Raw genomic sequence first — 6,671 nt, 5'->3', positions numbered from 1 at the left:
CAGTGATGGCTTGGAAACGATGCCAAAAAAAGATTTGCCATCAAGGGGGCAATTTTCCCACATCTTCAACTTAGAATTTTTGTGTGTGTGGCCAATAAGGCTTCTCTGCCTTGGGATGTCCCCCTTAAATGATTGTTAGTCCTTTGTTTGAGTTTTTTATCTTGTTAGACCCATGGGAATTTCCCATGCATAGTCATTGTCCAGTCTTCCAATTGTAAACCAAGAGACCAAAGTCAAAGTGAGATTATGTTGGGGTGAGGATGCCCAAATGAGTCTACTATTGATGCAACTAGAGTGACTGTCGGGTTGGGATCATGAGTGTTGTCACTAGAGGTGGGCAAACCATGAAGTTTCCCATGGACTACTGCTAGGGTTGACGTCATCAATTTGTGGGGGGGAATGAAGGACCAATTGATGTAATGGGGTGTACCATGGGGTACAAGGGTTGTGTGTTGGTTAGTGTGACCAGGTTTAGTTGTAGAAGGTTCTAGATGTGATTGAGAGATTCATGGAGATGGTGGCATGATTATAGGATCTTGGTGGCTTCTACTATGACATCATCTATGATGTTCACTGGTGGATGTATCTTGGAGCCTATACATTAGGCTCTCCACTCTTGAATAAATACTCTCCATTTGCTTCAATCCATTGTCTCCTTGCGGATGTTGTTCCACATTCATGTCTTCGATTGAATTGCCTCATCATGATGTGGTTATGGTGATGCATGCCATATCTTTAGTGAATTGCCTCATAGTGATATGGGAAATACCTTGGTCAATATGTATGCAAAATGTGTTTCCAATGAATTTCCTCATTGTGATGTGCTTACATGGATTGCCATGATCTTGGGGTATGCCAAGCAATAAGGGGGGCCTAGCTTTAGAGGCATATGCACAGATGTGCGAGGAAGGTGTGCATCCAAATAACCAAACATGTATTGGTGCTTGAAGGCTTGCAATAGCTTGGCAGTAATGAAAGGAGGGGAGTAGCTTGACCCCAAAATCCATGATAGTAGGATGCCTAGAGTAATCGTCCACTCCTAAGTAGTTAAGAGTGACTTACTCTCTTATGTGTTTGTGGGAAATAATTTGGTGGATATGTACACCAATTTCCCTATTTTGAGGAGAATTCTTGGTCTTGATCATGGGTTGTAGTAAGTGGAAAGAGGGTGTGTGAGCTTTGGATTTGTATGCTCGAATGTAGCGAGAAGGCATCAAACCGATTACCTAAACACTCATTGACGTATTGAACGCTTGCAATAGCCTTGCAACACTAGAAGAAGAAGTTTGATCAGACAAGAAGTTTGGTGAAAGGTAGAGACCTGCCGACTCCAATGTTTTTATGAGTGGCTTTGTGGGAACCACTTTAGTGGATATGTATGCAAAACATGGGAGCATTGAAGATACTATGGCATGGAGTCCTCACATAGATTTTAGATACTATCTTATGACATATTTGCATTAAAAAGCTCTTAGCATAGTTGTATTCTAGAGCTCTAGCAATGTTCTACGATACACCTGTATAAATTCACACACATCGAGTACACACACACACCTCTTAGAATTTATACACCTGTATAAATTCACACACATCGAGTACACACACACCTCTTAGACTTTTAAGAAATGGCTTTTAAAAATAAAATTATCTTCTCTCAAATAGTTTTTAATTTAGAAAAATAAGAGATATACAAACATGCAACACCATCGAATTTGCTAATGCTTAACGAAGATCCAATTTGAAATTTCCTTTAAAATCATTCAAATAAATTAGATTTATTTAAAAAAAGCATTGCGATAACAAAGGTTTGGATTGCAGGCGTACAGCATTATGAATTGGGAACAAACCAATCCATCGGAGACGGGTCTGAGTACTCGTTTCATCAAGATCGACGGATCTTACGAGGCCCAGCTGCGGGTTGGAATGCCCTCCAGAAAGGGACACAAAGCGTGATTCGTTGCTTCCAAGTATCTCATTCCATCCTGTGTTCCCCGCAATCGACGATATCGCCCGTGTCTCGCTCACCATCATCCATGTACAGTTGATTCTCGCCTGTGCTGCATTTTGGAACAGCTCACACTTTTACAAGCTCTGCTCAAGACAGACGCTGTCCCTTTGCCTTCTTTCCTGCCCTCAGGAGTCAGCGCCACGGTGCATGGCTTCCCCGCTGTCGCACATTAATGAAGCTGCCCAGGCGTCCACAGCAATTCCATTAGCAGCGCCTCGTCTTCATGTGGTAGTGACGGTTTTGACGGTTGGCGGTTTTGCAAGGCCACATTCAGCCGGCCAGGAGGATTGCAGGTTTTCCACTCCACCAAAAGTTTTTGCTCCTTGGGGGGTTTTCCGGATGGCGAAAAAGCTTCGCCTTTGCGTGGTTTTCTTATTGTATGCAACCATAGCTACCTACACGCAATCAGTTAGTGCCCCTTTCGGCCATAGCTACCTACACGCAATCACTCTAATGCGCCTCTTCCTTCTCCAGCACTGAAAGCATACTGAACGATTGCTTCGATTGCAGGCTGGAGCAGCAATGCCCACTGCCCACAGATACCGATCAGGCTGCTTTCGAAGCTCCAGAGTCCAAATCATGTACCCACTACGAGTGTTAAGCAAAAACCTCCCTTGAGTGTAGTTTGCATCGGCTGAAATGGAGAAAAACTAGCTCAGATTTCTCCCCAACTTTAGAGTACCTGTTAAGACTTTGACTGCAAAATCTAAGCAAATGAGATGCAAAAGCCTGCTGAGTACCCACAGGTGCCCGTAATGAGTGTGTTCATTGAACCAGTGCTCACCAAACCCGGTTGAGCATATAAAATTCTTGGTTGAAATTGAAAAATACAGGTTGGAGTTGAAGGTTGCCTTTAATTTTAAGGGCTAGGATTTACATATTTTAGTTATAAATCCCCGTAAGAGTATAAATTTTTATGGACTTTTATAATTTCACCCGATCTTGGTGGTACCTTTAATTTTCAAGGCTCAGAAAAACATGCACCGCATTGAACTTTAAAGCCCATAAGCCTTAAGGGCTTCCAGGTTCTAATGTCTTATAAGCGTGACATAGCCATCAGTCAGGACTCAGGCCTCAGGACTACAATAAACAAAGCCCTCACGTACTATGGGCTTGTACTGAGCGGACTCTAGAAGTCTGCTAACTCTTGCAATCAAAATGCCATTTCACAGGTCCATTAAGAACTCAGTCCGTTTATGACTGAATCGTGCAGCTGCCCACGCCCGATTAGGACCTTAAGGCACGTTTCCAATTCCAGATAATGGAGTTGCCATGAGTCTTTATGGGCTTGTACCGTGCGCACGTCGGACTCTAAAAGTCTGCTCTCTTGACAATGAAGATTCCATTTGACAGGTCCATTAAGAACTTAGTCCGTTTATGCCTGAATCGTGCAGCTGCCGACACCTGATTAGGACCTTAGGGCACATTTCCAATTCCAGATAATGGAGTTGCCATGAGTCTTTAGGCCTCTTTCCAACTTGCAAATCATGCGGTTTCTGAGGTGCCCACTCTCCATTGAGGTGTAGGCCTCTCTAATAAGACTAAAGGTCACGAGGCTTCTGTCAAGCATCAATCATCCTTGCTGTGGTTTTCCAGCTTGATGCCTCAGAGACCCTCCTGTAGATTCTTATACGCGTCTCCCTCACACTACACTGGCACTTTAAGATGGCCTTAAAGACTGTGCATCCCAACTTGCACCTGAGCACCGAAGCTGCATCCTGTGCACGAACTTCAGCCATTTCATCCTGGTTTTTCCCTCGAGTGTTTGTGTTGCACTCTGCTTGCTGGTGAGTTGGGTTGCCTGTGGAAACATCTGCATACTATTCCATTGCACTTCCATCTTCTTCCTTGTCAGTCATTCGAGCGGCACGATGCGCTTTCACCCTTCCTTGCAAGCACCTTGAGCTTCAGCCATCGCGTTGAATTTCTCGGAATTTGAGTTTTAGTGACGAGTGCTTTCAAAGGCACGGTGCACATCCAGCCTCCATCTCTTAGGAAGCACTTGAGCTTCAGCGCTCGCGATGAAATTCACGCAATTCTAGAGTCATTTCGAAAGTCGAAGGAAAACTGCAAAGTCGCAGCATTGAGAGCGTGCCAAAGATATCGTTTAAGCTCTGTTCCTCCATTGAAGCTTGCACGTGTTTTCTCAATGGCTCAGTTGGGTTCCATCCTGTTTGTCTGCTTCTTGACTCTTTGCATCGAGGCAGCTCTCGCTCGTAGAGATCAGCTGGGAGCTGGCTACCAGCTCCTGCATGTCGTCCCTCTCAGGCAAGAGAACCAGAATTCGCTGGCCCAACAAGCCCAAAACTTGGACTGGTGGACAGATAGTGCACAGGATGCCAATGGTGCAAGCCTCACTTTGCGAGTGATGCACAGAGACTCTCCTTCTTCCCCTTTCGGTGATCCCCACGCAAAGCCTCAGGAGGTTCTGAGGGAGAGGCTCGGACGGGATGCTGCTCGAGTCGACGCTCTCTCTCTCCGTGCCCGCATTGCCTCTCTGGGGGTCAAGAGCGGTGAGCTCGCCGTGGAAGCTGCGAATTTCACAATTGAAGAAGAGGCCATCTCCCATTTCTCCGGCCCTGTGACGTCTGGATTTAAGCAGGGAAGCGGAGAATACTTTATCAGTCTTGGAGTAGGCACTCCAGCCAGTCAAACTTTCCTGGTTCTCGATACCGGAAGTGACATCTTGTGGCTTCAATGTGCCCCCTGTGAGGATTGCTATCCTCAAACAGTTCCCGTCTTTAATCCTCGCGCCTCCTCTTCTTTCCAAAGGTTACCTTGCACTTCGTCCATATGCTCTCAGCTGGATCTCCATACTTGCCAGCCCAGGACCAAGCAATGCCTTTATCAAGTCGCCTATGGCGATGGATCTTTCACAGAAGGAGACTTTTCGATGGAGACGCTAAGCTTCAATGGAGCCACCATGAGGAGCGTGGCTCTGGGATGCGGGCATGATAACGAGGGCTTGTTCGTCGGAGCATCTGGTCTACTTGGACTCGGCGGGGGATCGCTATCCTTCCCATCACAAATAGGAGCGTCCTATGGCAAGACGTTTTCTTATTGTCTGGTAGACAGGGATACAGAGGGTTTCTCCAGCTTGATCTTCGGCAACGCTGCCATTCCTAGAGGCACAGTCTTCACTCCCCTTGTGAAGAATCTGAAGCTGGACACCTTCTACTACGTCTCGCTGACAGGCATAAGCGTAGGAGGCAATCTGCTGACCATCCCTGCATCAGCTTTCAAGATCGATGGGAGTACTGGCAACGGAGGTGTTATTATAGATTCTGGCACATCTGTGACGAGACTGGTGGAAACGGCCTATGGTCCTCTGCGGAGCGCGTTCCGAGCAGCCACAAGGAGCCTGCCTTCCACTGGGGGGTTCGCTCTGTTCGATACTTGCTACGATCTATCTGGGAGGACCTCTGTAAGAGTGCCCACTCTGGCGTTTCACTTTGGGACTGCAGTGGTATCCTTGCCTCCAAAAAACTTCCTCATCCCTGTGGACAACGAAGCCACATACTGCCTTGCCTTTGCAAGCACCGCGGGGGGGCTTTCAATCATCGGGAATGTGCAACAGCAAGGTTTCAGGGTGGTGTTTGATGGCAAGTATTCTAGGATTGGTTTTGCTGCCAACCAGTGCTGAGGGATCGGTGTGCTTACGCTGCACAAATGACGCTGTGCTCAACAAGCTGCAAGCTGCATATCTTAAGGGCCTGTATTATATACTTCTATTCTCCTCCGCAGCATACGATCAACTGGTGTGCTCCATAAACTCCATCCACAAAATACCTATGTAATCTTAGTCTGTATCAGACAATTCTATGAGCTTGTATTAAGTAATTCTATCCGCAACTGCAGCGCAATTAGACCGTTCTATGAGCTTGTATTATGTAATTTTATCCGCACTGCAGCGCAATTAGACAGTTCTATGAGCTTGCATTACGTAATTCTATCCGCACTGAAGCGCATTATTCGTAAGGTTTACATAAACAGCTCTCTGTTCCACATTTGTTACGCTTTCTATTCAAACTACGATGCATCCCAATCCCATTCGCTTTGATCATTTCCTTCAATCTTTGGGATCTTAAAGAATGTATGATCACTTTTGATTCTAGCAAAAGTTCGTGAATTCTTATGTGCGCAAATGTTCAAATGCTTTTGTCTTCACTTGCAAAAAGTTTTATTTGCAATCTTTTTTAAGAGAAGTTAAGTGCAAAGCCATACGCTATTCGTCCTCTATGTAGAACGGATGTGATTTTGAAACACCAAAACTTCTCTATGCAAATCGTCTTTATCTTTTTACTACGTAGTTTCCTGAAAACTCAAAGAAACCTAGATTCATTGTCATTGCTTGTAAGACTTCTTTAAGAGATTCTTTCTTAGCAAAGTTCTATGTTTTTAATGGATGAATTTGAGTTTATGGAGTGATTTGATCTCCTTGACTTTTAAACAAAATCATGAGCATGTTATAACCAATTTGCAATATTTACCTATGCAATAGGATTATTTCAAAGTTTTGACATCCATTGGATAAATGTGGTGTTCAAAAACACCTTTCAAACCATGTACATTAGGAAACACTTCATCATAGTAGAGCTAAACGATACAATTGAATCAAGTTATCTAAGAATGGTAGTCAGGCCCCTTTCCTTGCATCCAAGAA

The 6,671-nt window shown here is 45.0% G+C and overlaps 1 pseudogene; it reads left to right on the top strand.

The window, feature by feature from the left end:
* Window positions 1-3,578: 3,578 nt before the first annotated feature.
* Window positions 3,579-5,990, top strand: LOC147904781 (aspartyl protease family protein 2 pseudogene; annotated as a pseudogene).
* The last annotated feature ends 681 nt before the right edge of the window (window positions 5,991-6,671 follow it).

This window comes from Dipteris shenzhenensis, chromosome 2 (genome assembly GCF_047967505.1).
Source record: "Dipteris shenzhenensis isolate YYH24624 ecotype China chromosome 2, Dip_SZ_1.0, whole genome shotgun sequence".
Taxonomy (NCBI): Eukaryota; Viridiplantae; Streptophyta; class Polypodiopsida; order Gleicheniales; family Dipteridaceae; genus Dipteris; species Dipteris shenzhenensis.
This window is presented reverse-complemented; position numbering and strand designations above follow the sequence as displayed.